Consider the following 24,285-nt stretch of genomic DNA (forward strand, 5'->3'; position numbering starts at 1 on the left):
TTAAGAGACACAGATTGCTAAGAGACACAGATTGCTAAGAGACACAGATAATTAAGAGACATAGACAAGCAAGAGACACAGATTGCTAAGAGACACAGAAAGTTAAGAGACATAGATTAAGTTAAGAGACACAGATTGCTAAGAGACACAGATTGCTAAGAGACATAGACAAGTTAAGAACACAGATTGCTAAGAGACACAGATTGCTAAGAGACACAGATTGCTAAGAGACATAGATTAAGCAGAGACATAGATTGCTAAGAGACACAGATTGCTAAGACAGATTAGCAAGAGATGATTGCTAAGAGACATAACAGATTGCTAAGAGACACAGATTGCTAAGAGATAGATTAACTAAAGAAACAAAGATTAACTAAAGAAACACAGATTGCTAAGAGACATAGATTGCCAAGAGACACAGATTGCAAGGCACAGATTGCAGAGACACAGATTACAAGAGACACAGATTAAGCTAAGAGACATAGATTAAGTTAAGAGACAGATTGCTAAGACAGATTGCTAAGAGACAGATTACAAGAGACACAGATTGCTAAGACAGATTAAGTTAAGAGACACAGATTGCTAAGAGACACAGATTGCTAAGACAGATTAAGCAAGAGACATAGATTAAGCAAGAGACACAGATTAAGTTAAGACAGATTGCTAAGAGACACAGATTGCTAAGAGACATAGATTAAGCAAATTACAGATTGCCAAGAGACACAGATTAAGTTAAGAGACATAGATTAAGTTAAGAGACACAGATTAAGCTAAGAGACACAAGATTGCTAAGAGACACAGACAAGTTAAGAGACACAGATTGCTAAGAGACATAGATTGCTAAGAGACACAGATTGCTAAGAGACACAGATTGCTAAGAGAGACATAGATTAAGTTAAGAGACACAGATTGCTAAGAGACACAGATTGCAAGTTAAGAGACACAGATTAATTCTAAGAGACATAGATTAAGTTAAGAGAAGAGACACAGATTGCTAAGACAGATTAAGTTAAGAGACAGATTGCTAAGAGACACAGATTAAGAAGACAGATTGCTAAGAGACACAGATTGCTAAGAGACATAGATTAAGCTAAGAGACATAGATTAAGTTAAGAGACATACAGATTAAGACAGATTAAGTTAAGAGACACACAGATTGCTAAGAACACAGATTGCTAAGAGACACAGATTGCTAAGAGACATAGATTAAGTTAAGAGACACAGATTGCTAAGAGACACAGATTGCTAAGAGACATAGATTGCTAAGAGACAGATTAAGTTAAGAGACACAGATTGCTAAGAGACATAGATTGCTAAGAGACACAGATAAGTTAAGAGACACAGATTAAGTTAAGAGACATAGATTAAGTTAAGAGACACAGATTAAGAGACAAGATTGCTAAAGACAAGATTGCTAAGAGACATAGACAAGTTAAGAGACACAGATTGCTAAGAGACACAGATTGCTAAGAGACACAGATTGCTAAGAGACACAGATTAAGAGACACAGATTGCTAAGAGACATAGATTAAGTTAAGAGACACAGAAAGTTAAGAGACACAGATTGCTAAGAGACATAGATTGCTAAGAGACAGATTGCTAACATGAAGAGACACAGATTAAGACAGATTAAAGAGACATAGATTAAGTTAAGAGACACAGATTAAGTTAAGACAGACTAAGTTAAGAGACACAGATTGCTAAGAGACATAGATTGCTAAGAGACACAGATTGCTAAGAGACACAGATTAAATTAAGAGACATAGATTAAGTTAAGAGACATAGTATGCTAAGAGACACAGATTAAGTTAAGAGACATAGATTGCTAAGAGACACAGATTAAGTTAAGAGACAGATTAAGAGACATAGATTAAGTTAAGAGACACAGATTGCCAAGAGACACAGATTGCTAAAGAGACATAGATTGCTAAGAGACACAGATTAAGTTAAGAGACATAGATTGTTAAGAGACACAGATTAAGTAAGACAGATTGCTAAGAGACATAGATTGTAAGAGACAGATGTACACAGATTGCTAAGAGACACAGATTGCTAAGAACACAGATTGCTAAGAGACACAGATTGCTAAGAGACACAGATTGCTAAGAGACACGATTAAGTTAAGAGACACAGATTAAGAGACATAGATTGCTAAGAGACATAGATTAAGTTAAGAGACACAGATTAAATTAAGACAGATTGCTAAGGACATAGGTTAAGTTAAGAGACATAGATTAAATTAAGAGACATAGATTAAGTTAAGAAACATAGATTAAGTTAAGAGACACAGATTAAGTTAAGAGACATAGATTAGTTAAGAAACATAGATTGCTAAGACAGATTAAGTTAAACACAGGTTGCTAAGAGACACAGATTAAGTTAAGAGACATAGATTAAGCTAAGAGACACAGATTAAGTTAAGAGACATAGATTAACTAAAGAGACATAAATTAAGTTAAGAGACACAGATTAAATTAAGAGACATAGATTGCTAAGAAACATAGATTGTTAAGACAGATTAAGTTAAACATAGGCTAGTTAAATTACAGACAATTAAGAGACATAGATTGTTAAGAGACAGATTGCTAAGAGACATAGATTAAGAAGAGACATAGATTAAGTTAAGAGACATAGATTAAGCAAGAGACATAGAATATTAAGAATTAAGACACATCCAAAAGGACTTCTCATCAGACAAAACCTCGAGGATCAATTAACCTCAAACTATTACTTAAGTAAAGTTATGACTGCACATAACAGGAAAGAGCAAACATAACAGAGTCTTGACTGTTGACGTTGTAATACAGGACAGAGGTGTGTGTGTGTGTGTGAAGGTTAAGTACTGTATTTCTGCTTAATGTGTCAGTCGCTATTTCCTGTCTGTCTTTATACTTTTCTTCCCTCTTTCATCACTTCACCCCCCTTCACCTCCTCTTATTATGAGACTTCATTCCACAGTCCTCTGAGCAAATACATCCAGCAAGGCTTGGGGCCTGGGCTTGGTCTGTGTCATAATGCAGATATCATCAGCATAACATATTACAGTTTCATTCGGCTGAACTGGAATGTCAGCCATAAGCTTGTGCATCAGTATATTAAAGAACATAGGACTTAACACTCCTCCCTGAGGCGTGCAAGGTTAAATGCTCTCATTCTGGTACTTTTAACTCCCTAAACAGAACACTGGCATACCTGTTGGACAGATAACCCCTTTATCCATGTCAGGTTACCTTGGATGCCAAAATAGCTACTTGCTCAAGTATAATGTCTCTATAAGCTACATCAAAGGCTGATTTAAGGTCTATGAAGGCTGTTTGTGTCTTATCTTTGAGGAAAAAGACATTCTGCAAAACATGTCTAGGTGCTGCCATGCAGGCATGAACCAATACAGATTACTACATCATTGACCACCGAAGGGTCAAGACGTACCTGGCGCTCCTCTCGAGCAGCCAGGTCAACTGTCGTTGGCCCATACCAACCCTCCCCTGAACCCTCCTCCCACCGGAATATCAAAAGTTCTCGCCAGAAGTTACAACAGTGTTAAACAGAGGAACAGTGGTGAACAGTGCTTAAGTCAGTGAGAACAACTCAGCAGTAACAGTCGTACCCAAGTTAACCTTCACACAGTGAGGTCCCAGGTACCCAGTGATAACGGCCCGTGAGACCCAACAACAACCAGCGATGTGTTAATCCGTCTACGATAGGAAGGCCTAAGACCAAACCTAACTCATATAACACCATCTGTGAGGGAATTACTACACCACATGTCCCTCATAACACCATATGTGAGGGAATTACTACACCACGTCAAGTCCTCATCACACCATCTGTGAGGGAATTACTACACGTGAGTTCCTCATAACACCATCTGTGAGGGAATTACTACACCAGTACACCACGTCAGGCCCCTCATAACACCATCTGTGGGGAATTACTACACCACGTGATGCCCTCATAACACCATCTGTGAGGGAGTACTACACCACGTGAGGCCCTCATAACACCATCTGCGAGGGAATTACTACACCACGTGATGCCCCTCATAACACCACCTGAGGAACTACTACACACCACGTGAGTTCCTCCTAACACCATCTGGGGAGGAGTTACTACACTACGTGTCTGCTGTTCAACACCTCAGCTCACATGACACGTGTGTAAACATTAATCTGTATGTTCACTGTATGTTCCTTCACCTTTCTAATGAAGGCTTTTGTTAAACCACCAATGTATGTAATAAGTCATATGTCCATGTATATTTCTTCAGCCTTCGCTGCAGAATTTTTTCAATAAACCGTTAATTATTATTATTATATATATTATTATTATTATTATTATTATTATTAGGGCAAGTTTGTCTTTCACTTGAAACATGAGATGGTTGAGAACCTCTTCCATCACCTCCTCTCCTTCACCTCCTCCTCCTCCTCCTCCTTCCTGTTGTAATCCTTGGTTTACTTATACAAGAGAGAGAGAGAGACGAGTGATGGTTAGGTTAGGTTGTTTGTATCTCAGTGGTCACGTGTGTAGTTCCCTAGCCACCACCGAGTACCAATAGGGATTTAGGAGTGGCAAATAAGCGGACTCCCATCATCACGTTCAGACTCCCTAATCACTGAACCCAAACCCAGGCTGATTTAATTACCTTAAGTGAACCTAACCTACCTGACCTAACCTAAATAAACCTGTTCTATCTTAATCTAATCGAAGTTAATTTGACGAATTTTAATGTAATTTAGACTAATTTAATATAATTTAATTTAATTTAACCCAACGTATCCTAACCTAACCTCAATCAACTCCAACCAAATAACACGAATATATTAGGAAAAAAATCGACCCCTGTACCCCCGGCGTTCTTATTTGTGAAAGGAATATTATTAGTTGGTCACCAGCACAAGACCTCGTGACAAAAGATGACGGCCACAAACCTTAACTCGACGCCAAAGTTGACTTCTGGTATTGAGAAGCTGTGTGAGGCAAGAGAATTACGGCTTTGACACACACACACACACACACACACACACACACACACACACACACACACACACACACACACACACACACACACACACACACACACACACACACACACACACACACACACACACACACACACACACACACACACACACACACACACACACACACACACACACACACACACACACACACACACACACACACACACACACACACACACACACACACACACACACACACACACACACACACACACACACACACACACACACACACACACACACACACACACACACACACACACACACACACACACACACACACACACACACACACACACACACACACACACACACACACACACACACACACACACACACACACACACACACACACACACACACACACACACACACACACACACACACACACACACACACACACACACACACACACACACACACACACACACACACACACACACACACACACACACACACACACACACACACACACACACACACACACACACACACACACACACACACACACACACACACACACACACACACACACACACACACACACACACACACACACACTCCCTCCTGAACCTCTCCTCCCCATCGAATATCAACAGTTCAAGTTAGAAGCTACTTCATTTAGGAAAGAAATTGAACCAGTGTTGAACAGAGGTGAAGAGCTTAAGTCATTGAGAAGAAATTAACAGTAACAGCTGAATCGTACTCAACTTCATCCTTCACTGAGTGAGGTCCCAGGTACCCAGTGATAACGGCCCGTGAGACCCAACAACAACCAGCGATGTGTTAATCCATCCACGATAGGAAGGCCTGGGACCACACCTCACCCATATAACACCATTTGTGAGGGAATTACTACACCACGTCAGGTCCCTCATAACACCATCTGTGAGGGAGTTACTTACACCACGAGGCCCTCATAACACCACCAGATAACACAACATCACGAGGTCCTCATAACACCATCTAGAGGAATTACTACACCACGTCAGGCCCCTCATAACACCATCTGTGAGGAATTATTACACCACGTGAGGTCCCTCATAACACCATCTGCGAGGGAGTTACTACACCACGTCAGGCCCCTCATAACACCATCTGTGAGGGAATTACTACACCACGTGAGGCCCCTCATAACACCATCTGTGAGGAAATACTACACCACGTGAGGTCCTTATAACTACCATCTGCGAGGGAGTTACTACACCACGTCAGGCCCCTCACTAACACCATCTGTGAGAATTACTACACCACGTGAGGCCCTCATAACACCATCTGTGAAATACTACACCACGTGAGGTCCCTCATAACACCATCTGCGAGGAGTTACTACACCACGTCAGGCCCCTCATAACACCATCTGTGAAATTACCCACGTGAGGCCTCATAACACCATCTGTGAAATACTACACCACGTGAGGCCCTCTCATAACACCATCTCTGAGGTCACTACACCGTGACCTCATAACACCATCTGTGAGGAAATCTACACCACGTGAGGTCCCTCATAACACCATCTGTGAGATACTACACCACGTGAGGTCCTCATAACACCATCTGTGAGGAATTCGTACACCACGTAATCCCTCATAACACCATCTGTGAGGGAGTTACTACACCATGAGTTCCTTAATAACACCATCTGTGAAATTACTACACCACGCCAGTTCCTCCTTACCATCTGTGAGGAACTACTGCACCACGTCAGGCCCACTCATAACACCATCTGTGAGGGAATTACTACACCACTTCAGGCCCCTCATAACACCATCTGTGAGGAAATACTACCACGTGAGGTCCCTTATAACACCATCTGTGATTACCACCACGTCAGGCCCTCATAACACTATCTGTGAGGAATTACTACACCACGCCAGGTCCTCATAACACCACCTGTGAGGGAATTACTACACCACGTGAGGTCCCTTATAACACCATCTGTGAGGGAATTACTACACCACGTCAGGCCCTCATAACACTATCTGTGAAGATTACTACACCACGCCAGGTCCCTCATAACACCATCTGTGAGAATTACTACACCACGTAGGTCCCTTATAACACCATCTGTGGGGAATTACTACACCACGTCAGGCCCTCATAACACCATCTGTAAGGGAGTTACTACACCACGTGGTCCCTTATAACACTATCTGTGAGGGAATTACTACACCACGCCAGGTCCCTCATAACACCACCTGTGAGGGAGTTACTACACTACGTGTCTGCTGTTCAACACCTCAGCTCACATGATCTACGTGACCTCCACTGTAAACATTAATCTGTACGTTCACTGTATGTTCCTTTACCTTTCTCAATGAAGGCTTTTGTTAAACCACAAATGTATGTAATAGTAATTTTTTGTCTAATGTATATTTTCAGCCTCCGGGCTGCAGAACTTTTCAATAAACCGTTAATTATTATTATATTATTATTGAAGACTCATGCAGCCTTTATCTCAATGACCACAACCGCTACAGGTCTCTTCGCAACCAAGTCATCCGCAATACGCACTGCAAAGAAGTCTCACTACCCATCCAAGTTGCAACACACAAGCAGACCAACATCAGTCAGTGGTATGGTGCTTAAAGAACTCTGTGGACTAAACACAATAAGACACCCCCTCCTTCCTTAGCCATCTCACTAATGTTGACGCAGCTGAACAAACAAATAACCATTTCCTACTATATGCCAGACGCTCCCCTGGCTTGACACAACCAGTCTCCCTGCTTACCTACCAGCCCCCTTTCCCACTGACTTAGTAGAAGAATTTGAAGTAGCAAAACGTCTGAATAAACTGAAGTTAAAGCGCTTGAAACTCTTCAAGGAGTTCTCCCCAGAACTAGCAAAACCCCTCTGTTCCATCATCAATACTTCCCTCAGCCAAGCAAGATGACCAGCTAACTGAAAGACCTTATATGTGTCACCAGTGCCCAAGTCAACCAGCCCACAATCCTTGAATGAGCTACGACCCATTGCCATCACCCAAAACCCAACCAATCTGTAGAAAGTTTCGTGTTTGATAGGCTTATGCTGATATTGGAGAGCGCCATAGATCCTCAACAATTAGGCAATATTAAACTTCCTCCACCACTCACCTGTCTTGTCAGCTTTCTCGACTACATATACCGCCATATGGAAAAACGAAACGTCGGTGGCTGTCACCTTCATTGACTTCACCAAAGCATTGACCTAGTCGACCTGAATTTAATCGGGGATAGCCCAATTCAGCGCCGCCAATTCAGCGCCGCCGTTTCAGCGCCGCTGTTTCAGCGCCGCCGTTTCAGCGCCAGCCCATTTCAGCGCCAGACTATTCAGCGCCGAGACCTCACAGCGCCTGTGCGTTCCGTTCAACTCAGAAGCTATCTGTCTTTCATTAACGTGGTTAGGTTAGGTTAGGTTAGGTTAGGTTAGGTTGGTCGTCCATACCGGAGAGGAACTGGGAGAAGACAACAATTGTTTCCCACAGAGATGTTGAACGGAACGCACTGGCGCTGAAAGGTCTCGGCGCTGAATAGTCTGGCGCTGAAATGGGCTGGCGCTGAAACGGTGGCGCTCAAACGGCGGCGCTGAATTGGCGGCGCTGAATCGTACCCTACCCAATTTAATCATCAACAAAGCTATCGACCTGTGGCGTCTCCCGAGGCACCAAGATGGGACTGCTCTGCTTCCTCTTGCTTATCAATGATGCCCTGCTCTGGAAATGTTCGACAACGAGTCCACCATTGGCATCAGTGTCAACAACTCTGCTCCCGACTACACCGCCCTCCAGAATTTGTTGAACCAGTCTCCTAAAATTTAGCCGCAACCTTGCAAGACCATCGTTATGCACATCAACCTCTCCTCTGGCGTTGTCCCACCTTCCATTACTTAGGCCCCAGCTTACACTCCAGGTTGCTTAGACTCCACACTAAGCTCTCCTCGGCGTCACCATAGACAACAAACTAAATTAGAAACCACACGTCAGTGAAAGTTGTCCAAATCCTCCAGTTTCGTCTCCACCTCCTCCGCCGACTTAGGTCCCTCAGGTTCCTGCACCCGAAACTCCTCAGTGTTTACTCAACGTTCATACTTCCCAAAGCTCACCTATGCCTCCCCTGCCTGGTCTTTCTCCCTAAATGCCTCACAACGTAAACACCTAGAACTAATTACAAAGAGGGCATGCAAGATTATTCTCTCCTTCCTACTCCACATATCAAGTGACGCTCAACACACTGACCCTCTCGGCTCTCTCTCCTGACCATCACCGACCTCATCTGCAAGTTTGGCGAGAAGCTTCTGCATCATCCTCGACACCGGCTACTACTACCACCAGAGATCCTCGTCTGAATTACTGATCCACACCACAGCACATCCAGTCCATACGAGGCAAGTACACTGATCGCTATAAGAACAGCCCAGTCCCAGCCATTGCAAATTATACATCAACGCCAATCAACAGGTGTATTCACTCCCCAATCAATCTTACCTTTTTACACTGTCTTTATGTTGAAAATGCCCTGTAGTATGGCCTTCTCCCCACCTGGTTAGTATATATCATATTTATTGTCACTTATATTGCTTGTATATTATTTAAATGATCAAGTGACCCATTCCCCCAATTAATATGGCTTTCATATATATTTCAGCCTTCCGGCTGCCATGCTCTTCAATAAACCGTTAATTATTATTATTATTATTATTGTTATTACACACACACACACACACACACACACACACACAAACACACACACACACACACACACACACACACACACACACACACACACACACACACACACACACACACACCCTATATGCATGAATCTACATATTGAAGGGTGAGTCCTCCTCCACCTTCATCGCCTCCTTCTCAATGCCAAGTGTTTCAGGAGGAGGGAGAGACAGGTCAGTCCTTCAATCATAAAATGGTTATAGGATCAGTGGACCACCACGACTCCTTCAACCATTTATCAACCTTCAGTATCCTTCTATCTGTATTATATCACGGCTGTCTCACGCTCTCCTCTCCAGTCACTCCAATATCACTCTTCCATCACCCTTACTCACCTCCTGACTACCCCATCACCCTTCATCACCCTTACTCACCTCTGACAATCTCCATCATCCTTCTATCTCCTTATTCACCTCCTGGACACTCCATCATCCTTCCATCCTTCTAGCCCTCCTTCATCTGGGCGACCTCACCATAACCCCCCTTTTTCATATCATCATCCCTGTATTAATTTCCTTACCACAATACTTATTTATGCCGTTGCCTTCCTGCCTTCCACTGCCCTCCACTTCCTTGCCTCCTCTTTTTACCCCTCCACTCTCCTCTCTGCGCCATCCACCCTCCATCCCACCTGCGCCTATCTTCCTCCTCACACACCTCTATCATCCCTTCACTTCCACGCCTACCACCCTCCATCACACCTCCATCACCCCTCCCTCACCTTCACATACTTCCACCACCCTTCACACACCCCTACCGCCCTCCACACCTCCCATTACCCCTCCATCCTCCTTTCACCTTCACACCTCTCCTCACCCCTCCACCAGCACCAGTCACTAAGCCCGTAATTACAGGCACCAGGTCTTGTGATGCCAGTTGGGAAAAAGTTTCAGGCCCAGGCGACGAGGAAGACAACTGGTCAGAGTAGGGACCAACAGGAGGAAGGAAGAAAAGAGAGAGTATATGATCACCCACGACAGACTGACAGACGACATCCATCCATCCACACGACATCCATCCATCACGACATCCACCCATCATATACTACATACTCTTGTACATACATACATACATAATGGATGCCCCTCGAATCAGGATACAATACATTAAAAACCCACCTCGGCGTGAATTTGTTTTAAAGGTGTAAAGCTGTCGTCCTTTACAACAACCACACACCCTGGAGTTAACAGGCTGCATGACCCAGTGTCAGGAATAGCCGAAAGAAGACCCGGACAACTCATAACTGCACTGACTAACTATTTACCCCCGGAACACGATCCGCAAATCGATTGACATCAGGTCCCCAGTACTGCTGGGTAGACAGAGGCAAATGGCGTAAAAGAAACTTGTCCATAATTTCACCTGCAGGATAGAACCAGAGTCCACTCACTTGCGAGGCAGAACATGGTGACCATTACACCACAGGTCGCCAAGCAAGCAAACTTTCTTCTATACATACATACATACATACATACATACATACATACATACATACATACATACAGCACTGAATGACCTACGCATACGGCCTCGTTAACGTCAGCTGTAAACAAACTCTTTTTTTGAATCTTTGGGACGTGTTCGATACAGGTAACAAAGTGAATAGGAAAAAAACAATACATCTGGTGACATACTCGTAGGTGTACAGGGTATGTATGTATTTACGTATGTATGTATTTACACACACACACACACACACACACAATCTCTCTCTACCTCCACCCACACCCACACCTCTCTCTGCACCCCACACCCTGTCTCCTTCTCACCCCACTCACACACCCACACGCCCTCTCCCCCCACTCACATCCTTGTTTCATTAAGTACTCAGGATACAACTCAGAGTGCCCAGGTAAAGGCGTCAGTGTGCAGAGATGTGTGTGATGTTGATCATTATTATTATTATTATTATTATTAATTATTATTGTTATTATTATTATTATTATTATTATTATTATTATTATTATTATTATTATTATTATTATTATTATTATTATTATTATTATTATTATTATTTTTAAGCTAGTAATAATAATAATAATAATAATAATAATAAAGGAATCAGGAAAAACAACAATTAATATAACAACAGCAATAACAAAAATAATAACCTTAGCAACAACAAAAGAAACAGCAATCCATAACAACAAAACAACAACAAACAAGAAAATAAAAAGCAACCAGCAACAACACAAGAAAGAAAAACAAAAAACAACTTCGTATCATCACTTCGGTCGGTATGAAAAACAAACTCTCTGACGTCCAAAACATATCCCACGTCAACACACCTCACCTTCCCCCCGTCAGCACACCTCACCTTCCCCGCGTCCTTTACCCCTCCCCCACGTCAACACACCTCACCCTCCCCCACGTCAATACCTCACCCCTTTCCCCCGTCAACACACCTCACCCCTCCCCACGTCAATACCTCACCGCCTTTCCCCACGTCTTCCTCACCCTTTCCCCCCCGTCAACACCTCACCTTTCCCCCACGTCAACCCCTCACCCTTTCCCCCCACGTCAACACACCTCACCCCTTCCCCCGCGTCCTTACCTCCACCTCCCCCACGTCAACACACCTCACCTTCCCCACGTCCACACCTCACCCCTTCCCCCGCGTCAACACCTCACCCCTCCCCCACGTCCTTTACCTCACCCTCCCCACGTCAATACACCTCACCCTTTCCCCCGTCCAACACACCTCACCCTTTCCCCCGTCAACACACCTCACCCTTTCCCCCACGTCAACCCCCTCCCCTTTCCCCCGTCAACACACCTCACCCCTTTCCCCCACGTCGACACCTCCCCACGTCAACACACCTCACACACCTCCCCACCACGTCAACACACCTCAACCTCCCCCACGTCCAACACACCTCACCTCCCCACCGTCAACACACCTCACCTCCCCGTCAACACCTCAGCCTCCCCCCACGTCAACCTCACCCCTCCCCACGTCAACACCCCCCACCCCCCTCCGTCTCTGTCTCCACCACGTCAACACCTTAACCCTTGATGCTAGAGTTAATTAGCTTCCCTCGCCTCACCTGGTGTGAGTACTGAGTGAGTGTAACCTTACACGCTTAATTTGCGGATTTTGTGTGTATATTATGAACTGTGGTGATTGTGGTAGTTTATATCATTTAATGTGTGTGTGTGTGTGTGTGTGTGTGTGTGTGTTGATGAAAATAGGTAAGGACAGGTTCATGATTAGTTGATTACCAAGGAAGGAGTTAAGAGAAGGAAGCAAAGGAAGGGAGAGAAGGAGGAGAGAGGAGGAGGAGGGAGAATGTGGGAGAATTAGAGGCTGGAGTGGAGGGAGACTGTTGTTGGGAGGAGGGTGTAGGAAGGGGGGTAGGTGGAGGAAGAATGGCAGGAGGATAGAAGTGAGGGTGAATGTGAGCCAGAGTCACATTGAGTTTAATGGGACTCAAGGCCAGTCAAGCACTGTTGCTGGTTAGCCCTCACCTGGCAGCCCTCAGCCCCACTACCCAGCCCCTGGTTCCCCTACCTCCTCATTCCAGACCTCTATCTAGCCCCCCAGGCCCTCTTTCCCTCACTCCCAGCCCCTCGTTCCCTCGCTCCAGTCCTCTACTCAGCCCGTAGTGAGGGAAGAGAGAACGTGGATGAGAAAAGTGAGAATAAAGGGTGGGAAGAGGGAGAGCAGGAGGAGGGAGAGGAAACGGGGAGGAAGAGTAGAGGACGAGACGACAAGGTGGAGGAGAAGAAGAAAGGGAGGAGTAGGAGAATGAAGACAGACAGGGAGGGAGGGAGAGATTGGCACGGAGTTACCTGGGCGCCTGTCAACACCAGCGGGTACACCTTTATTATACAGTATCACCTGGTTGATTCTCACCTGCCAGAGCCCCCCAATAATCATCTGTGTACATTACATTACACCTGAATCTAGGAAAGGTAACTTGCTATTTTTCAGCCAATTTATTTATTTTTGTTATTTTTTTATTTCCGACGAGTTCACTTTTCAGATGTGTCATAGTTTTTTTTTTCTCACCATTTATTATTTATAGTGAGTTGATTCATGGAGCGAGACTTTTTATTTATTTATTTATTTATTTTTAAACGACTTTTATACTTGAATATTTAGTTGATTGCAGATATCGACTGTGAGGCCTTGATCACTGAATGCCGCCAGATCTGCGGCTCAACTGACTCAACACAACTTGGTAGTTACTTATGTATTGGATATTTAATATTAAAAGTAATAAAATGACGGCGAGAATTGTTAATGGCTATTATTGGGAGGCTGGGCCACTATCCCCTGATCTGGGGTCCTCTCCACCCTCCTGGAAGAAGCTAATAGCGTCAATTTCATTCCCAAATTAGTGAAACACCCTCACTTAACCCCAACAGAAAGATCACTCCTTGCTACCACCGAGACTGGGAGGAATGGGCAGTGCCAGTTGAACCTGTGGAGGCCCATGGGCAGCCTCTTTGTGAAGCAGGCCTAAATATCTGGGAGTTCGGGGGCTGTATAAGCCCCAGGAAGATTACAGAAATTTGAACACTTCTTTGGAGAAATTTTGAAGCCATATGCAGTTATATTGAGGAAATTAGAACATTGAGAAATTTTTTAATTCACTGTATATTTATTGATAGTGTACAAATTCCCAACACACACACACTAAAAAATTGAGACATGACTGGAGTCATTTCATGTGTGGTTCAAGTCGACCAGCCTGATATAGCTACTACCGCACATGTCAAAATTTTCAGGAGCTTCACAGAAGAATATATTATTAGTTATTACAGAAACCGTCATTAACATAGTTAATGTACTCAAAATATATAAAAATAACTCAACTTACTTGCAGCCAATCGACCTTATAGTATCTTAAGCACAATTATATATGTGAACATGTATTCTAGGCACACCACCCACACTCAAGCACAAGCATCAATCGACTCTCTCTCACTCGCACTCTCACTTTCTTATTTTACCCAAAGATATTTCTAGGAAATGACAACTGACCAAGATCATTCATCACTGAGGGCGACTCAGCAAGCACACAACAATTCTCTCTTTCATTTTACATCTGCAAGACATGTTTACGTCTACTCGTGGGAAGTTCACGAATCATGGGCGACGCAAGTCTCCTCTTTAACCGACAAGACACATGACAGCCGATGTGCCAGATGCTACATGACCCAACCCCCTCCGACCGACTGTCAACAAACACAGTGCCTGATGGCATTCGTAATGGAAGTAATGAAAATTTTTTTTTTTTTTTTTAATTTCGTTATTCCATGTGGATTTCATTTAAATCATTATATGTTTGAGGAATTCTAAATATATTATTAGTAGCACAAACAATAGCACTCATTAAAAATATACGGTTCCATAGGAAAACCAAGTATTCATAATTTCAAGTAGTTAACCTAATTTCTATCACGCATAGATCTGTGACTCTTCCGCTCAACACTGCTAGGATAGCTACTTATGTATTAGGATATTTAATATTAAGGTATTAAAATGGCGGCGAAGGTGTGGCTATTGGGGGAGGCTGGAGGCCACAATAAAAAATAAAATAAAAGCAGCAGCAGCAGCAGCAGCAGCAGCAGCAGTAGTAGTAGTGCTGGCCACCAGGCTGGTGGGGAGGCGGCCATTCACGCCATGAGATTGATATTTGAGCAGCGTGATTGTGAGGCCGTTCTCCTGGTGGATGCTTCAAATGCATTCAACATACTTAACCGCAAGGCTGCACTGCACAACATCAAGATCAAGTGTCCAAGCTTTGCGATGTATGTTGAAAATTCGTATAGGAATCCTTCAGACCTCTACATAGTAAACAACAAGGCTCTATGAGGTGATACCATCCTACAGTCGACCGAGGGAACAACACAGGGGGACCCCGTTGCAATGGCAATGTATGCAATTGGCCTATCAGTGCTCCAACAAGAAATAAAATTTGAAACAACTGGGGTCAAACAAGTGGCATATGCTGATGACCTTACAGGAGCAGGAAAAGTGGAGGGCATCAAAAAGTGGTGGGACTTGGTAACATCGCGAGGTCCACAAATAGGGTACCACCCAAACGCCAGCAAGTCCTTCCTCATCGTGAAGCCAGAACATTATGAACGGGCATTGGAGGTTTTTGGCGGAAGTGAGGTCAAAATAACTAAGGACGGCCAAAGACATCTAGGCGCAGTAATTGGCACTACGGACTTCAAGACCGAGTACGTAGCGGGAAAGGTGAATGAGTGGGTTAGTGAAATCCAAGCTCTGTCTGAGATTGCTAACACAGAGCCACATGCGGCCTTTGCAGCATTCACCCATGGAGTCAAGCATCGCTGGAACTACCTGATGCGTACTATCCCTGAATATCGGACCCCTCCTCCACCCTCTGGAAGAAGCTATCAGTGTCAAGTTCATTCCCAAATTAGTGAAACACCCTGACTTAACCCCAGCAGAAAGAACACTTCTTGCACTTCCACCAAGACTGGGAGGGATGGGACTAACTAATCCAGAGGAGATTGCTGACACTGAACATCAAAATTCACTTAAGCTCAGTGCAGCCCTCACGGACCACATAATAGCCCAGAATGCAACAGGGGAAGTGGATACCAGCGAAGTAAATAAGATTCGTAGGTCCATTACGACAGATCGACAGCACTGCCAAAATGAAAAGTTGCAGCAACGATTGCTGCAGGTTCCAGAAAATTTTAAAAAAAAAGTAGCTATAGCGCAGGAGGTGGGCGCCTCGAACTGGTTAACTACGTTACCGATAAGGGCAAATGGTTTCAGTCTTAATAAACAAGAATTTACAGATGCCATTGCTCTAAAGTACGGTTGGCTAGTAGAAGGTTTGCCCTCCCAATGCGTGTGTGGCTCTTCCTATGATGGCGATCACGCCATGGTCTGCAAGAAGGGGGGCTTCATATGCATGAGGCATGACGAGGTAAGGGATCTCACAGCAAATATGTTGAAGGAAATCTGTCGGGACGTCATGGTAGAACCGACCCTCCTTCCATTGGATGGCAAGATCTTTCAACACAGGACTTCAAACACATCTAACGAAGCCCGTGTGGACGTCAGTGCTCGAGGATTCTGGACGCGGGGACAGCGAGCTTTCTTCGACATCAGTTTTTGATCCCATGGCCGCTTGTCACCGTAACCTAGCTCTCGATGCTGCACATAGGAGGAACGAGAACGACAAGAGAAGGGCATATGGGGAGAGAATTCAAAACGTTGATCAAGGCAGCTTCACTCCTCTAGTGTTCCAACCTCTGGTGGGATGGGCCCAAGTGCAAGATGTTTCTACGCCAGACTCGCGGAGTTGATCTCCGAACAGAAGCAGCAGCCCAGAAGTTATGTTACAGCCTGGATGAGATGTCGACTGTCCTTCTCTCTCCTTCGGTCGGCTCTGCTCTGCCTCAGGGGAACGAGAGCTTCTGCCCCTACTCCGACAACTGCTGCAGATATTGACTGAGGCTACAGTCACTGAATGCCGCATAGATCTGCGGCTCAACTAATTTAACACAGATAGGATAGCTTCTTATGTATTAGGATATTTAATATTAGGGCAAATAAATGGTGGCTGAAGGTGTGGCTATTGGGAGGTTGGAGCCACGTTGAAAAAAAAAAAAAAAAAAAAAATGGTAGTAGTAGTAGTAGTAGCTATCCCTTTAAGAGAGGAGGAGGAGGAGGAAGAGAGGAGGAGGAAAAAGTGAGGAAAGAAAAGAGGAGGAAGAGGAGGAGGAAGAAGGAGGAGAGGAGGAGGATTGATATCCGTTCATTTCGCCACAAACGTCAGGACTGAGGCAACAGAATGATAAGAAACTGTGCTTGCTCGCTCTCTCTCTCTCTCTCGTTTTCTTTAAATTCATCTCACTTTCATTCATTGTCTTACGTCTTTCTCTGTGTCTCCCCCCCTCTCTCTCTCTCTCTCTCTCTCATTCCTTCTTTATCTCCCCCCCTCAAGCTTTCGACCTCACTCTCTTTTGCATGCCCCCTCTTCTTCATCTTCCTCCTCCTCCTCTTCCTCTCAGCCATCCCTTCCACCACTGCCCACTCTCACTTAACTCTCCCTACCCACTCACTCAACTCTCCTGCCCTCACTCCAGCCTCCTGCCCTCCTCCAACTCTCCTGCCCTCACTCCAACTCTCCCTGCACCTCCTCCAGCTCTCCTGCCCCTCCACTCCCAGCTCTCCCTGCCCACTCCACTCCAACTCTCCTGCCCTCACCTCCAACTCTCACGCTTATAAAATGAAAGGAAAAAAAAGGGAACTTTGGCCCAAGTTATTTTCACAATGACCTCCTCACTAGATTAAATTTTTTCCCTAGTCCTCCAACTTTCCTCCCTATCAATATCAGCTTCTATGTCATTAATGTCCCATAACAAGCAAGTCTTTTTTCCCTATTTCCCCACATAACCTCCCTAGGAATAACAGTCCAATGTATATTATTTCCCTTGCTAAATAAGTATTTCCCTATCCGTGTTAACAAAAAAAATCCCCTAAAATATGAATCTTCTTCCCCATTTCCATTCATTTCCCCCACCAAATTAATATTATTTCCCAAACTGGTGACTATTATTTCCCCATTTCCCCCACCAGATCAATGTCACTTCTATCTTTTCCCTCACATTCTCTCCCCCAACAATACCAATCACAGTAATTTCCCCTAGACATGAGTTTTACCAAGCATTCTAAATGTTTTTTCCCCTAGCAGACGAGATTATTTCCCCTCCAGGCTCATCACGTCTCCCCTAACAATAGCAGGTCCCAGTCCGTCCTTCCTTTGTCCTCTCTCCTTCCTTCTCATTCCCTCAACGTTAAATGGCAAGGAAAATTCCCCTTCTTCTAATAACTAATTCATTTAAGGGTAAAATAACTACTTGAAAGAAAGTTATAATCTCTCAGGTGAATAACGACCTCACCTGACATTAATTAAACTCATTAACAACATCACAGGTAAACATTACTCACACCTGTCCTGTTGCGTTATTGTGTCCAGGGTGTGGGAGGGCGATGGTGTTGTGTATCCTGGAAGAAAAAAAAATGTGAAATTAGTGATTGAAGTTACCTGTTTCCTTAATTCCAATGTCTACAGGTGGGGCCGTGTAACCAGTGGGGTTCCCCAGGGGTCAGTACTAGGCCCACTCTTGTTCATAATCTACATAAACGATCTAGATACTGGGATCAGCAGTGACATAAGCAAATTTGCGGATGACACCAAAATAGGGCGGCAGATTAATTCAGGGCAGGATGCAAATGCACTACAGGAGGATCTAAATAAACTGCAGGGGTGGTCTGAAAAATGGCAAATGGAATTCTTTTAGAAGTACAGCGCACTTATGGTAAATACTGGTAATGTATACAGCCTTAACAACATCAACCTAGAAGTCGACTTGTGAAAGAACACAAAGGGGGTGCTGTAAGTTCGGACCCTACAATAAGAAAACAGTCGTTGATATTTCAGTAAGGCAAACAAGGTATTAGGTTTATATCTAGAAGTGTAAGTAATAAGAGTGCAGAGGTCTTATTGCAACTATATCTTGCGCTAGTCAGGCCGCACCTCGATTATGCGGTTCAGTTCTGGTGCCCTTATTATAGAATGGATATCAATTCACTAGAGTCGGTGCAGCGAAGAATGACAAAAATGATTCCGGGACTTAGAAACCTTCCATATAAAGATAGGTTAAAGAAACTTAACTTGCATTCCCGAGAAAGACGAAGAGTGCGGGGAGATATGATAGAAGCATTTAAGTGGGTGAAAGGAATCAATAAAGGGGATATAGATAAAGTTCTTATAATATCCGAGCAGGATAGGACTCGGAGCAACGGATTTAAGTTGGATAAGTTTAGGCTTAGGAGGGAGATAGGAAGGAACTGGTTCACAAATAGGGTGGTGGACGAGTGGAACAAGCTAAGCAACTTTGTAGTAAGTGCTGGAACTCTGGAAAGTTTCAAAAGGAGGCTAGATAGATTCATGGATGATAGAGAGTGGTAGTAACTCTCGACAGGAGCTGCCATGCACAGGCCAACCGGCCTATTGCAGACTCCCTATTTTCTTATGTTCTTATGTTCATTCTATAACCAATTACCTGATTAATGGGTTTGTTTTCTGTACAATTATTTACTTATTATCTTTAGCCTATGTCCAATACTCTCTCTCTCTCTCTCTCTCTCTCTCTCTCGGGAGGCAAGTCAAATAACCTCATCAGAAAGTCAACAGCAAGTCCATCTTCAAATCAATTAACACTGATAATTCAAGGTGAGGAAAGCAGGTGTACACAAGGAACCTGTCTCTCACACACACACGGAGGTTAGGTTAGGTTAGGTGTGGGTTCGTTTGTTTAGGTTAGGTTAGGTTAGGTTAGGTGTGGGTTCGTTTGTTTAGGTTAGGTTAGGTGTGGGTTCGTTTGTTTAGGTTAGGTTAGGTGTGGGTTCGTTTGTTTGGGTTAGGTTAAGTTTACTAGATGTGTGAAGTGTTAATAGCGGTGTTGAAAGATTTTTCTTTTTTTCTAAATTAATTCCACACTTTCTTCCTCAAAGACTAATGTCACTGATGGAAAAAGTTGGTCTTCAGACAGCAAACAGCCTCGAGGAGTGTCCACAACGTAACAACCCTCAAAGGTAGTTACTGTATGTTACGACCCTTGGGCCTCTTAAGGGTGTAACAATATCACAAATTACACTTTGTACTATAGGTCCAGGAATAGATCCCACCAAATTGTCACCTCATTACTATGGGGTATATTGAAATACATGCAGTAGTTTAATAACAGAATATATTAACAAATAAACAATAAAATAAATATATCAGTATGGACAAAAATAAACAAATACAAGTTAAATCTGATCAAATAAATGACTCAACCGAGTGACAAAATAATGAACACAAAAGTAAAGACTTATTTAGTCTAGAAACTACGATGAACAACGTGGTCTATCCACCACACGAAACCTCATAAATAAGTAAGTTATTTTCCGTGGAACTCCAAAAGATGATTAACAATAATCTTTCACAAATAATACTTTACTTGGTGTTATAAAAGTCGAGCAAAGTTTACACGTTATACCACTAGAAACATACTGTACAATAAGAAAGGAGATACTCTGTACTTAACACTGCCGGGCCCATACTAAAGTAAACAAAGCGAGCGGACACGGCAGAAATGACGTCCCAAACAAAAGACGTTCACGTTGAGAATCCACAACCAACGATGGACCGCTCACTCGTAACACCGCTCACTCGTAACACCGTATCTCTAACACTTCGCAAAATCAGAACTAAACTTGTTACCAAACGAAGTCTTATCAAATGAAAATCCTAAAGTAAATTATTATACTTCAAAACTGTGATTACTGTAAAGAATAAAGCTCAGACAATATTTTTCATTTGTATTCATAATATATACAGTATAGAGCATATACATCATTATCAGGTGTATTATAATGTACACTAGAGAATTGTTATTATTATTCATGAAATTTAATCAAAATATCCCCTCAAGGTTAAAAAGTGGATTGAATTAATGACATATGCATCTAACTTTACATAGTGTTATAAAAGCCATCATATATTACACACTGCAACACTAACTTAACACAATATAGTCAACACAGTATAGTTCACAATATAGTCCACACAATATAGTTCACACAATACAGACAACACAATATAGCCCCAGTCTTTACCATTTACCCTCACAGTGTACAGGTGTGTCACAGTGTACAGGTGTGTCACAGTGTACAAGTGGGTCACATTGTGCAGGGGTGTCACAGTGTACAGGTGTGTCACAGTGTACAGGTGTGTTACAGTGTATAGGTGGGTCACATTGCAAAAGGTGTGTCACGGTGTACAGGAGTGCCACAGTGTACAAGTGTGCCACAGTGTACAGGTGTGTCACAGTGTACAGGTGTGTCACAGTGTACAGGTGTGTCACAGTGTACAGGTGTGTTACAGTGTATAGGTGGGCCACAGTGTACAGGTGTGCCACAGTGTACAGGTGTGTCACAGTGTGCAGGTGTGTCACAGTGTACAGGTGTGTCTGGTGAGTGTGCAGGTGTGTCACAGTGTACAGGTGTGTTACAGTGTATAGGTGGGCCACAGTGTAAAGTGTGCCACAGTGTACAAGTGTGCCACAGTGTACAAGGTGTGTCTGGTGTACAGGTGGGTCACAGTGTACAGGTGTGTCACAGTGTACAGGTGTCTGGTGTACAGGTATATGCACAGTGTATGGGTGGGGCCTGGTGTACACAGGGAATGTGCCACAGTGTACAGGTGTGTCTGATGTGCAGGTGTGTCTGGTGTACAGGTGTGTCTGGTGTACAGGTGTGTTACAGTGTATGGGTGGGCCACAGTGTGCAGGTGTGCCACAGTGTACAGGTGTGTCACAGTGTGCAGGTGTGTCTGTGTACAGGTGTGTCTGGTGTACAGGTGTGTCTGGTGTACAGGTGTGTCTGGTGTACAGGTATGTTACAGTGTGGGTGGGCCACAGTGTACCAGTGTGCCACAGTGTACAGGTATTGACCACAGTGTACAGGTGTGTCACAGTGTGGGTGTGTCTGGTGTACAGGTGTGTCTGGTGTACAGGTGTGTCTGGTGTGCAAGTGTGCCACAGTGTACAGGTGTGCCACAGTGTGGGTGTGCCTGGTGTACAGGTGTGCCTGAATGTAGTGTCACAGTGTGGGTGTGTCTGGTGTGGGTTGTTACAGTGTATGGGTGGGTCACGTGGCACAGGTGTGCCACAGTGTACAGGTGTGCCACAGTGTGCAGGGGTGTGTCACAGTGTGCAGGTGTGTCACCAGTGTACAGTGTGCCACAGTGGGTGTGCCACAGTGTACAGGGTGTGTCTGATGTACAGGTGTGTCACAGTGTGCAGGTGTCTGGTGTACAGGTGTGCCACAGTGTAGTGTCACAGTGTAAGGTGTCACAGTGTGCAGGTGTGCTGTGCAAGGTGTGTGTCTGTGCAGTGTGCCACGGTGTACAGGTGTGCCACAGTGTACAGGTGTGCCCTGAGTGTACAGGTGTGTCACAGTGTACAGGTGTGCCACAGTGTAAGGTGTGTCACGGTGTACAGGTGTCACAGTGTACAGGTGTGTCACAGTGTACAAGTGTGCCACAGTGTACAGGTGTGTTACAGTGTACAGGTGTGCCACTGTGTAAAGGTGTGTCACAATGTACAGGTGTGTCACAGTGTACGGGTGTGTCACAGTGTACAAGTGTGCCACAGTGTACAGGTGTGTTACAGTGTACAGGTATGTTACAGTGTATAGGTGGGTCACATTGTACAGGTGTGTCACAGCGTACAGGTCACAGTGTACAGGTGTGTCTCAGTTTACAGGTATGTTACAGTGTATAGGTGGGACACATTGTACAGGTGTGTCACCGTGTACAGGAGTGTCACAGTGTATAGGTATGTCACAGTGGACAGGTGTGTCACAGTGTACATGTGTGTCACAGTGTACAGGTGTGTCACAGTGTACAGGTGTGTCACAGTGTACAGGTGTGTCATAGTGTACAGGTGTGTCACAGTGTACAGGTGTGTCATAGTGTACACGTGTGTCATAGTGTACAGTGTGTGTCACAGTGTACAGGTGTGTCACAGTGTACAGGTGTGTCATAGTGTACAGTGTGTGTCACAGTGTACAGGTGTGCCACAGTGTACAGGTGTGTCACAGTTGTTACGCTGTCTCTTAATTTACTTTAATATCCAGGTTCTAGGCGCAAGCAAACAAAAAGAAAAGTAAATCAAAAGGGAATAAAAATAAATAAAGTAAACCTTTAAGAATTTAATTAAATTAAATATTAACACAATAAAGAGCCTCGTAGGCTGTCACAACAAATTGATTCACTATCGAAACCTTTAAGACACAAATGATACTAAACATCGAAACAGGATTACGTTAACACTGCATAAACATATAAATAACTATCACTAAAATTTTACTATCGTGAAACAACAGTGAATTACTTAAATGTAACTAAACAAACACTGATGGACACATAAGAGACATAAATAGGTACTCACATAGATATACCATATTGGTGGCGACAGGAACAACACAGGAATAAAATGAAGTATAAGTAACAGGTGACGGGTGTCACTCAAAAGAACGTGAACTGAATGACAAGAGGACTGGAATCCCCTCCGTCTACTGGTGACTACTATATATAGGGTCGGCTCCCGCCAATGCGACCAGCCGGTGAAACATGGGTCGTTTAACGATGCAGATGGTCGTTAGAGAAACAAAGAATGCTTGTTACAATACTAAATCAAGAAATAAGATGGGTTTGAACAAATAATAACAGTTAAAACCTTAACAGCACAGGGTTAAGGTGACTAGATTATATAATAGTAAATATAACACATCATTACAGGAATAATATGGAACAACATGGAAGGATGTTATATAAAAAAAATAGAAAAATACGACACGGTCATAACACAGTGTACAGGTGTGTCACAGTGTACATGTGTGTCACAGAGTAAAGGTGTGTCATAGTGTACATGTGTGTCACAGTGTACAGGTGTGTTACAGTGCACAGGTGGGTCACAGTGTACAGGTGTGCCACAGTG

General features: G+C 43.8%; 1 protein-coding gene across 3 annotated transcripts in view; it reads right to left on the reverse strand.

Moving 5' to 3' along the window:
• Window positions 1-24,285, reverse strand: part of LOC121875442 (soluble guanylate cyclase 89Db-like) — a 92,468-nt gene that overhangs the window by 47,706 nt on the left and 20,477 nt on the right. For 2 of the 3 annotated variants that reach the window (XM_042380000.1, XM_042379998.1), the window contains exon 2: window positions 18,686-18,742. The gene's annotated coding sequence lies outside the window, so the exon portion shown is untranslated. The remainder of the gene's footprint in view (window positions 1-18,685; window positions 18,743-24,285) is intronic. The other variant, XM_042379999.1, reaches the window with a different exon arrangement.

This window comes from Homarus americanus, unplaced genomic scaffold (genome assembly GCF_018991925.1).
Source record: "Homarus americanus isolate GMGI-L3 unplaced genomic scaffold, GMGI_Hamer_2.0 scaffold13802, whole genome shotgun sequence".
Classification (NCBI taxonomy): domain Eukaryota; kingdom Metazoa; phylum Arthropoda; class Malacostraca; order Decapoda; family Nephropidae; genus Homarus; species Homarus americanus.